Source organism: Artemia sp. Qi Xiang Cuo, chromosome 21, assembly GCF_049724085.1.
Source record: "Artemia sp. Qi Xiang Cuo chromosome 21, ASM4972408v1, whole genome shotgun sequence".
NCBI classification, from domain to species: domain Eukaryota; kingdom Metazoa; phylum Arthropoda; class Branchiopoda; order Anostraca; family Artemiidae; genus Artemia; species Artemia sp. Qi Xiang Cuo.
In genome coordinates, this window is record NC_142814.1 from 11266588 (window position 1) to 11278688 (window position 12101).

The 12101-nt window shown below is 34.9% G+C and overlaps 1 pseudogene; it reads right to left on the reverse strand.

Annotated features, from left to right (window-relative positions):
* Nucleotides 1–910: 910 nt before the first annotated feature.
* On the reverse strand, nt 911–1969 carry LOC148939234 (uncharacterized; annotated as a pseudogene).
* Nucleotides 1970–12101: the final 10132 nt, after the last annotated feature.

The following is a 12101-nucleotide window of genomic DNA, read 5'->3' on the forward strand; positions in this document are numbered from 1 at the left end:
CTCTCCATAAGCGGAAACTTGGTGCTTGTGGGTTTCCTAAGACCAAATATGAGACGTATTATATCATTTTGTGTTGTTTCAATTTTTTGCATCTGGGTCTTTGCACATGCACCCTATACGATGAGCCCATAGTCAATATGGGGTCTTATATGTGATTTATAAAATTGGAGTAAAGTTTTCTCCTTACAGCCCCAGGGTGTGGAAAGAAGTCTTTTTAGTATATTTGTTTTTCTATAACATTTTTTTATTGTGTTTGAAATGTGGAGGTGGAAATTAAGTTTTAGGTCAAGCATGAAACCTACGTAATTAATATAGTTATCTTCTGGAATAGTTGTTTTATTTACAGTTAGTTTTGCATTAATATGGTTTCGCTTTTGGTGAAATTGGATTATTTTTCACTTAGTAGGTGCAATGGGCAAATCTCAATGTTGACAGAGTTTTTAAAATTTGAAAAGTGACTTTCGCAGATTTGACTGTGCTATCTCAAAGGTGTTGCCAGATGACCATAGCACCAGATCGTCAGCATATTGTAGATTCGTGTGGGGTAGGTTCATGTCCCAGAGATATAGGGCAAATATTGACGAAGACCACACTGCCTTTCCATATCAAACAGACACAACTTAAAAACAATAGAGAAATTTTTTCCAAGACAGTGCAATTTAAATCGGTGAATATTTCTGCCCTATATCCAAGGGCCGTCTTCAGCACAACATTAAAGGAAAAATATATATATAAACAAACTTACATTAAAATAAGAAGTTTAAAACTAAAAATGCTTTTAAAAAACGCTCTTAAAAAACCTTTAAAACAGCCCCAGTATCCTTACTTCAACGAAGTTCAACCAGGACTGATAAATAAAATGAAATGATGAGAGAGGATGAATTCATTCAAACGAAATAAAATGAAATTATTAACTGCAAGTTTTCAAAGCTAATCTTGCTTTTTTAGCAGCTTGTCTTAAAGGCCTTTTTGTAACGGGTTCAATACTATTGTCAATTGGTGTAATAAAATATTTTGTTAGATCATTTTTAATTAAATTTGAGCATAAAGAATTCAGTAAATATTCTCATAAGTCCCTATTTAAGGAAATATTTTTATTTATTTTGAGCCTAATTTCGATTGATTCCCGGACCACCTGTTTTATCCCCAAATCACTACTAATGAGTGAAGATTTTTCAAAAAGTATTGTTTGGCTGGGATTATCATATATATGGCTAGCTAAAGCAGAATCAAAGGAGTTATTAGAATTATTAGCAATTAACGCTTTGCCTATGTCTTCTTTATGCTGGTGTATCCGTTTTTCTAGATTCTGATGAGTTTTGCCAACGTAGTAATTGACACAATCGCATGGTATTTGATAAACCCCTCTTTGGTGAGTAACTGGGGTTTTATCTTTACCGGAGTTTAAGAAATTTGTGATTTTAAAATTATTGGTGAAAACTAAATACAAATTGTTTTTTGTGCAAATATTTTTTTTTTTTGTGGTAATTCTTGGGATGTACGGAAGATAGATTATATTAGAGGGTTTTTCCGGAGCCTCACATTGTGAAATATCGTTGATTTTACGAAAATGTCTTTTTAGTCTATGGTTAATCGTATTATTGACAAAAGGAATGGTATATCCGTTGCCAAAAAGAATATCTCTGATAAAATTTATTTCTGCTTTTATGTATGAATCGGAGCAAATGTTCAGGGTACGGTCAATGAGAGAAGTTACAACTGCTCTTTTAACTTGTGGGGGGTGATTTGAATTAAAATGAAGATATCTATTGTTTTGTGTTGGTTTTTTATAGATAGTGAAGTCAAAATTATTAGCATTACGGATAATTAGCACATCTAAAAATGGTAGTTTATTTTCAAATTCAATTTCTAGGGTAAACTGCTAATTTCTATCATAAGTGTTAAGATGATCTAGGAAATCCCGAAGTTCACTTTCCCCATAATTCCAAAGTGAAATTATGCCATCCATGTAGCGACCCCAATAGATATGTCTTAAAAAATAATAACTTAATGCCCAATTTTCAAGGTTCTCGACATAAATATTAGCCAGTTGGCCGGATAGAGCTGATCCAATTGGTAACCCATTTATTTGTTGATAAAAAGAATCACGAAACTTAAAATACATTGAAAACTTACTACAGATTTTAACAAGATTAAATAAAACTTCACCATCAATCCCTGTCGCTGAGTCTTCGATTAAGTGATAATTTTCTTCTATTTTGGTTTTTAATAATTGCTCAGAAGTAGCCACATCTATATTCGTGTACATGGAAACAATATCAAAACTACTAATTATTGTGTTTTCTGAAATACTTGTGTTATTAAGTTTTTTAACCAAATCTGCCGAATTACTGATGTAGGAATTTTGTGAATACAGTAAAGGTTTGAAAGCTGTGCAAAGCCATTTTCCAATATTGAAAGCGGGGGCTTTAGTACATGCTACGATAGGTCTTAGGGGAATACCTTGTTTATGCAGTTTTGGTGGTGTTTCCTGAATCCAGTTTGAGTGTGAGGGATCATATTATTTTTTTAAACAAACCAGAAGAGTCTGTGATAGATCATTTTCTCCATTATTTTCCCCATCACAGGAGTAATCATTATGGGCCTATAGGACTCAGGGTTATCTTTGGGTTTATTTTTCTTTAGGACTGGTAGGAGGGACGAACATTTCCATATATTGGGGAACATAGAAGATGCCCAAACGTGATTATAACAATTTAGCAGTTCTTGTTTGTATGAAGGGGTGAGATTCTTTATCCATGTAGGGTGTATATTGTCATAGCTGCCGCTAGTTTTGGTCCTAATATGATGTATTGCATTATTCATTTCCTTGATTGAAAATGGACTAGTTATATACTCGGATCCTGGGCGTGGTTGGTAACTTGGGTTCATAGCAATTGGGGACATTTTGCTTCGATTATTTGATAATAGCTTAATAACAAAAAGAGTTGCAAATAGCTTAATTTTTTCATTATCATTGTCATAATGGGTATTATTATCTATCAGCTCATACAGGAGTGGGTTGGGGGAAGTCTTTTTCCCACAGATGTGGCTTATGACTTTATGTATAATTGGCTCATGCGTTTCTCTGGAGAAATTATTTGCAAAATTATTCCAGTATTTATATTTAGCATCTATTATAGTCCTTTTTAGATTAGATTCTGCTTGTAATTTTTTTTTAATATGTAGTAGGTGATGGTTTTTTTTATGAATTCTGTCCTAGCTGCCTTTTTTATTCTCCATTTATTTTGGCACTCATTTGTCCACCATGCTTTAGGAATGTGTTTAGGGAAGGTTTTCTTGGGTGTTGTCCTGTGGATACCATGATTAGCTGTATTTATTAGTAAAGACGTCAAGACTTCAGCATGTGTGTCAACTGTTGTGTTTGAAATGCATGAATTTTGGGTGAAACTTGTAATTTCATCATTTATCTTATTTTGGAACATAGACCAATTTGCTTTAGTGCTGATATATTTGGAGGTATGTGATAGAGTTTCAGCAGGTTCATTTAGGGAGCAAACTATAGCAAAGTGGTCAGTACATAGACTATCAATTGTGTTTATATAAATTTTATTCAAGATATTTAATGACACAATTTGTAGGTCAACTGTGGAGAATCTGCCACTTTTGGGGTTGAAATAAGTATTCAGGTTTGGAGGGGTAGCAACAGCTAATTCATTATTATTTGAAGTCATATGCTCAATCAATTTACCAGCTTTGTTTGCTGGTTTATTCCCCCACAAAAGGCTGTGGGCATTGAAATCTCCACAAATAATGATATTTTTTGACATATTAGAATTATTTATATAATTGAAGAAATCCATGGCATCTGTAGTTTGGCCATTAGGGTTATAAAAGCTTATTATGTAGGTCTTTGCATTATTCAGCCAAACACTGATACGAATTGCATCAACATCATTTGCAAAATCTGGAAAATTGATGCCACAGAATTTTATATTATTTTTAACTAATAAAGCTACTCCACCTCCTTTTCTCTCTGATGATCTATCCTTTCTCAGGTTAGTATATCCCAGAGACTTAATTTGTTGATTTTGGTTTAAATGAGTTTCCTGGAGGCAAGCAATATTAATGGAATTATTATTCATAAAAAATATTAGTTCATTTAGCTTATTTTCTGTGAGTGATCTTACGTTCCACTGGAGTATTGATATGTGTTGTGTTGTTGATTTATTTTTCATATGACTGTCTATCAATTGTTCAGCTTTGTTAAAAGTAAAGCAACATTTTTTTTTGCTTGAATGAGCATATTATCAGGGATGTAGATTTTTGCCAAGTCTGCAATGATTTTTGTTTTCTGTAGTTGATGTATGTTCATGGCCTGAACTGCATTACAGTTAAGAATGAATAAGCATATATTTGGGGATTGCATATTTGGTTGTGCATCCTGTTTTTCCATTAATTGATTACTTCTTGGTAGTGTTTCGGGTTTGTTTCTTCTTGGGAGGGGGGGCCAGGCTGACCTCCTCTCTCTGGACAAGGACGCTCGTTGACTTGGTGATTCCTTCTGATAGGGATGCGAGGTAGGGGGCTTAGAGGATGGTGTTTTATACGGGGTACTTGATGCATTGGGGTGTTTGACTTGGGGGTTTTGGTTGGTTTCATTACTGGCTTTATTTGGTATTGTTGGGCAGCATTTGCTTCCATTGCTGCAAAGGGGTATGGAATGACCTTCTCTGTTGCTATTTGGAGTGTTGGTGCTTTTTTCTTATATGCAGGGCATAGTGATTTATTGGTAGATTCATGTGGGCCTTTGCAATTGATACACGTAGGCTGAGTGTTGTTGCTAGTTGTCAACTCTTTAGGATGGAATGCTTTACAATTACTACACTCTAGAAGAATTTCATTGCATTTGTTTGTTGTGTGTCCCAGTTTGAGACACTTCTGACACTGAATAGGCTTTGGTTTGTATTCCTTGTGTGGTTTCGTTTTCCCAAATAGGAACAACTTTTCTGGGATATTAATTTTTTCATTCAGTGTAAATAAGAAGGATCTACTTGTTTTTAGGCCATTAGAGTTAGGTTTACCAAGTTGGGTAACATCTTCAACTGGTATTGTGTTTCCGGCCCTATCTGAGAGTCCTTCTTTTAACTCCTGAATAGGTATTTCTGAGGGAACATTATAAACTACCATTTTTTGTTGGGGATTGTTTTGGGTTCCATTTAGATGCATTAATTGGGGTATTCAGAAGGGATTTTAGGTTGATTATTGTGTCTGCTGATTTTTGATCTTGGACAGCTATTAGCAGAGATCCATCACAGTGACTATTAAGAGAGAACATTGATTTTAGCAATTTGAAAATTGCAACTCTTATTGCAGTAATCTTTTTTATTTCAAAGGGGGTAATAGGAGAAATTTTAAGGTAAATTCCTAAGTTTTGGGAGGAAGTATCTTAGGTAGGGAGAGGGCAAATGCTTTTGATTGGGGAGATTTTTTTCCTTTTTTTAGAGCTTCTAGAAAGGACCTCTTGAAACCCATTATTACTCCACGTATTGTACCTCTTTACAGTGTGTGTTAAAAATAAATAATAATAATAATAATTATCATCATTTATAGTGACATTGGCCCCTACACTGATCATTGTCCTATTCTCAGAATTGGAGCTATCATGTGAACTTTGAGATAGTACGCTGGACCAGCCAGGATGGGTATCAGTTTCACTGGTATTTGGGATGGGATCTGGGGGGACTTTTTTTTGAAAGACTTCTAATCATTGCATATTAGAAAAGACTTTAAACTAAAACAAAAAAGTATAATACAATGATAACAAACCGTCTGCACTCTACTATGGGAAAAATTTCAGGATAAAAAAAAACACCACAGTATGGCCCTGAGGATGATTTGAACAGAATTGTTTCGGTGCAACTACTGATTAATTGAGATAATAGTTCACCAGAAATTTATTTTAAATTTCTTTAAATGTTGCTGCTGTGCTGTGATATGTATAATATCTCTATTTTCTAGGATAAGATCTTCTCCTTCCTCTTGATCTTCACTAAGGGTCACCTGGCTTCCAGTTAATATCTCCATTTTCTAGGATAAGACCTTCTCCTTCCTCTTGATCTCCACTAAGGGTCACCTGGCTTGTCTTCTTAGCCTCTTTTTGAACAACAAAAACGACTTTATCCTTACTCATTGTTGCTATCTGACAATATTTCAATTTTTAAAATTAAATAGACGTATTAATTAATTAATCAAGGATGCTTAAAGAAGGAACGCTATGGGGGTCTTGGAAAAGACAGTTTGGTATAGTTAGGGCAAAGGAGATAATGGAAGACTTTTAAATGGATTGCCGGATGATATCAGTGTTGAGGATGCTTAATATGGTCATAACCCCTCATTGGGAATCCATGCCATATTGTAATACTGAATTCAAAAAAGTGGGAAGATCTGGATTATAATCAATCATGTCAAAAGAAATGCATTACCTTGACACTGTGGATATATTCACAGATCTATCCAAAGTTGATAATAAAGTGGGGGCTGCTTTTGTAATTCCCTCCAAGAATATAGTTAAATTGATCAAATTAAGTTATATAAAACTACAATGTTTCAAGCAGAAGTAGTGGCTATAGCCAAGGCAGTGAGATACCTAATATATTCTGCATCAACAGGTGAAAAATATAGAATCTGTTCTGATTCAAAAAGTGGTTTGGAGGCAATCAAGAATATCTATCTAGAAAATAAAGCAGCTCTCAAAGTGATTTTTTGCAATCAAGAATATTTATTGCAATCGAAGTGATTTTTTGCAAGCAATCAAGAATATCTATCTAGAAAATAAAGCAGCTCTCAAAGTGATTTTTTGCAATCAAGAATATTTATTGCAATCGAAGTGATTTTTTGCAAGCAATCAAGAATATCTATCTAGAAAATAAAGCAGCTCTCGAAGTGTTTTTTTGCCATGAAGAAATGCAGAAACTAATGGGAAAAGGAGTAATCATCACATTGGATTGCAAGGATGGAACCCAATCCATGGGTTCCAGTACCCATGGATTGGGTACTGGAACATGCGAACATTAGTGGAAATAAAATGGCTAACACTGATCACAGTGTCACTGTAAAACAAGTATCCATAGAAGACGGCAAACTTGTGTAGCAAATACTCCCAGGATGGTTATCAGATTGGGGAAGCGATAAACACACTGAGAATAATGGCATTCGAGGATAGCCGGGCATTCTCAACAAATATATTAGTGACGCAGAAGAAAGAAAGGCAATTTGAAAAAAAATTATGTATGTATAAATTTATTGCCCATCATAAATGTAAAATACAACACTGGTAGAGTATAAAGAAAGAAACCAATAAATTCTGACAAATACAAAAAAAACGAAAAACAAAGAAGAACTTGCAGGAAAAAAAGAAAAGAAAAAAATAAGGGCAATTACATGTAAGAACAAACGCATTATCAACGAAGGACAATTGCAGAGGTGCTTTCACCAATTATATGGAGCGCTAAGCAAATATGAGGCCAGAGTGATATATAGATTAAGGTCAGGTCATGCAGGAGTTCAGACTTTGTGGAAACGAGGAAACGGTAAAACACCTATTATTTGAATGTGCGGGAATAAGAGGAAGGATATTAGACAGTTTGTTAGAGAAAAAAGAATTCAGTAGAGTAGTGACATACTGAGTAGAGCAGGCTTGGACAGTGATTGTGCTGATGGACTTAAGCTGATAGGCGAGTTTCTAAGGATATTATTAGAATAAATTCTATATAAACCAAGTGATATAGTGATGGAAGAAGCCTCCTGAGTCCTTGCAGGAAGAGGGGAGGAATCATCCACAGTAATCAGGAGGAATCAGTAATTCATTACTGAACTAATTTTGCCCTGTTGATACAGTTAAAAACACCCAATGCTAGATGGCACTGGTAATTTTTTTGTTCGACGGTTTTTACTGTTACGAGTTACCTATATCCTTTGACTTGGACGAAAAAAATATCAGTAAGCAGCAAGAAGAGAAGAAATGGCGGAATAATAATATTTTGCAAAATAGTAAATAAGTTTCAGAATAAATCCTCCTCCGGTGCCAAAGCATAGGGGATGGTCAAATGATCCCTGCGATAATTTAAAATCCTTAGAAATATAAATATTTTGGCATAAATACATACTTTTACCTTAATCTAAAAAGGTTTGTTGTGGTCTATAAGTTCACACTGGTACCTTTCTATACAAGAAGATTGTTGGAAGGTTTGAACGTTGTGTAACATACGTTGTTGCAACAGGGGACAACGTTTTTTCGACAATTACCGCGTTTTTTGTCATTGAAGCATTTGAGGTGTATTGGGGCCCGTGCCCCTTTTCCTTTTTACATAGATTTATAATTAACAATATAATTTTAATTAACAAGTTAAAAGCTTAGAGGGGCTAGCCTGTTTTCAATATAATTTCGCAAGAGAGAAGATATTTGTTTGAAATTATATTTTTATCTAGCTAACTCTCGCCATTTAAATATAATTTATACGTAAAGAATGTTCGATTTTGACTTCCCATACATTGGATTGGCCCGCGTCTGCACTGGGCCTTACTTTTTATGTGTACAAATATTTTTTTAAGTTAGTTTGTGTACAGAATTCAGGTTCGATATTTGGAAATAACATTTGTAATAAAAGTGAGTTATGTTCTACGACTGTAATAGATTACTTTTCCCCGAACTCTGGTGGGGGTAGGGGGAGAGTATTGAGAATTAGTGTCTCATTAATTAATGTCAGTTAATTAATGAGAATCAGTTAATTAATGAGAATTAATGTCAATTAATGAGTTGCGACCGGAAGATCCTTACCCCTCCAAAGATATATTTATTAGTGGTGGCGCCCCAGGTCAAATAGTGTGGTACTTACTCCCCACCCCAGACTGTCCCCAAAATGACACTTGTCATACCCAAACTGGTCGTAATATGAGTGCGGGATGAACGCGCAGAGCTCGTGGACCGCTCGAACGCGTTACTATACTCTAGCGGAGGCCAGTAGAGGCATTGTGTCGCATACCCCGCTACCGCCAGAACAAATAAGTCGTGTATGGGTATTTCTATGCAGCTGACAAAACGCAGTCAACATATCAATAGAATAAAGCCATTGACAAAACAAATAATAATAGCAGGGACGAACCCAGGGGGATGACGGGGATATACCCCCCCCCCCCCAACGAAATTTGTACTTTAGAGTCGACATTCTTATAGATCTTAAGTAATGCAAAAGGACTTTAAATCCCATTGTTGAAAAGGATAAAAACTGAATAATTTATCCATTTTATAAAATAAAATTTATAACAAAACTGTCTTAAAAACTAACCCAATTCATTATTGGTTTTAATCCCATTGATATAGAGTAATGTATGCACAACAAGTAGGTGATGTATGATGATCTCCACACGAAAATTTTTGTTTTGTGAAAATACAGTTGGGAACAATGCCAGGCTGCTGCCATTTAAGCCACGTGCTGTTATAACCTCGGGCTCCGAATACCCTTGAACTTCATTTAATTCACGCGTGTGCTTTTTCAGTCTTTATATACGTCCCTGTTTGTTAAAGTCGCCCATTATGTCAAAACGGAGCTATAGCTTTTTTCAAAAAGAAACAATTGGTTGATATCAGACCTTCCTTGGTTTATTCGAGCCTTAGTTGGAATGGGAAGCAATTAAAATACTTAAGGGGAGAAGGTTATGATGGAGCTTCATCTATGAGCGGCCAGTTTCAAGGTTGGGCTGCTATACTCCGTGAAATTTTTCCTCATGCAGTGTATGTTCACTGTGCAAGTCACTCCTTAGACTTAGCCCCATGACACATGTACAGCATACCTGTTATAAGAAATTGTCTAGGAGCTTTAAAAGAAGTAATTAATTTCTTTAGAATTTCACCTAAACGTTCCGCAATTTTCTAATAAATTGGTCAAGAATCACAGGGACAAAAATAATAAGACTGAACAAATTTTGTGAGACTAGATGAGTGGGGCACATAAAAACAATCATTTTGTTTAAAGAGATGTTCATTATTATCTGTAAGGCTATGAGGGAAATTCAAGAACATCCTGATTCAGATTCTGAATCTTCAAGCAAAGCTTATTCTTTGCTGTCTGCTATTGAGAGATGCAGTCTTATTGCAGCTATGGTTACTGTCAGCAAAATGTTTAGTCTGTCACACAATTTGTCGACATCTTTGGAATCAGAAACTATAGATCTCGTATACTTTCTCAAACACGCTGACGATCTTAAGAGCAAAATTAGAGATATGAGAGAGAGGAGTAAAGCTATATTTCATCTACTTTTCACTGAAGGGACCGATCTGTGTCGAGATTATGAAATCAGCAATAAAGTGGCTAGATGAGCTCCAAAACAAACGTATAGGAATAATAATACAACAGCGTCGGAGGATCCTGAACCGCATTACCGACTTTTTGTGTTTATCCCACTTATGGACTACTTTCTGCAGCAGCTGCACCATCAAATGCTTAATCACAGAAAGTTGCTAGGTTGCTAGAGGTTCCTAAAAGTTTCACCTTAATACCCTTAGCGTCATTAGTTACAGTAACTGTAGTAGTAGTATTAAAAGTATGCACATGGTGCCTTCTGGCTAGTTCAAAATCCTCCACAACTTACCCTCAAGGGCCTAACTTAATAATGTAAGCTGTTCTTGAGATATTGCTTTGCCACCTTTTTTAAAGTCAACATGCTCATATTCTATTTTTATTTAGTTCAACTTACGCCAAAATATCCCTTAAAAGCTTCATCTTAATACCCTTAGCTTGCGTAGTAGCTCTAGTTATAGCAGCATGCGCATAGCACATTTGGTTTCTTCAACATCCCGTTAGTAATCCCTTAGTAGTAAAGAGAATTAGCTAGCGCTAATTTGGCCCAATCATGTTTCCCATAGAATTTTCTGATTGGCAAAAAATTCTATGAAAAGTTATGCATGGTTTAAATTAGCACTAGCTAATTTTCGGAGTTGGTAAAATGTTATTGTGAATAGGGCATAGCCAAAACAAAAGAGACTAAAGAACAAATACTAGAAAATTAAATAATCAAAATGTTTCAATAAGATAAGTAAATAAATAAGATAAAATAAGAAAATAATTAAGATAAAATAATAAATAAAACAATGTGAAGTAATAAATAATAAAATAATTAGTAAAAGAAGATAAAATAACTAAATAAGAAAATAACTATAAATAAGATAAAATAGTAAGTTAAATAATACAAAATAATTAGATAAGAAAAATAATTAAAAACTTAGAATATGGAACTGAAAAATGGATTGGAATGCTTTTGAGCATCAAGAACACGAAAAATGCCGAATATTTCGGCCATGCATTTCAATAAGATACTAAATTATTAATTCTCCCATTTAAGATTAGTCTAAGAAATCTTCTAGTGAATTGGTGACAAAAACTAGAAATTTTCTGAAAACAAATGCTTTGGAATAAGAGTACGCTTTTCGGAAATATCCCTTTCGAGAAATCCTACCGTTGGATGTTTGGCCCGTATGGAGTTATGCTCACATTTCCGGTGTGTAAAAAGCGGGAAAAAAGCTCCATTATCCTACCCAATATCCATTATCCTACCCAAATATTTTGGCTATTAATCTTTGTCCACTTCTCTCTAGAAAAAGGCAATTAGTTTTACTCAGAAAGGAGCAACTAAAACGTACAAGCTGTAACAAAAAATTGCAAATATAGTGAATTATACCAGGAACTCTAAACTGTACCAAAAAACGGTACCATTGTACCCCGTTGGCAACGCTGTTTCATACCCTATATGCCCGGGTAGTGCTGCAACGGAGCAATTCAAGTTATCTTAGGACATCTATAAATGAAACATTCGGTTCATTTCTCTAGCAGATGTCAAACGCCGGAACCAGTCATAAACATAAAAACAGTAACATAAAATAACGATTATGCACCAGCCATTCATACAAGATCTTTGTTGCGTGCGCGAAGGCGGAGCCAAGGAGAAGCGCAAGGCCTCACTATATGTCCCAAAATCCTTTTTAACAAAAGATACGAGCTTATGTTTCTATATATATATGTATACATATATTGAGGAAATTTTTTTTTAAATTGACTTTACTTGCAACCAATTACGTATGTTGT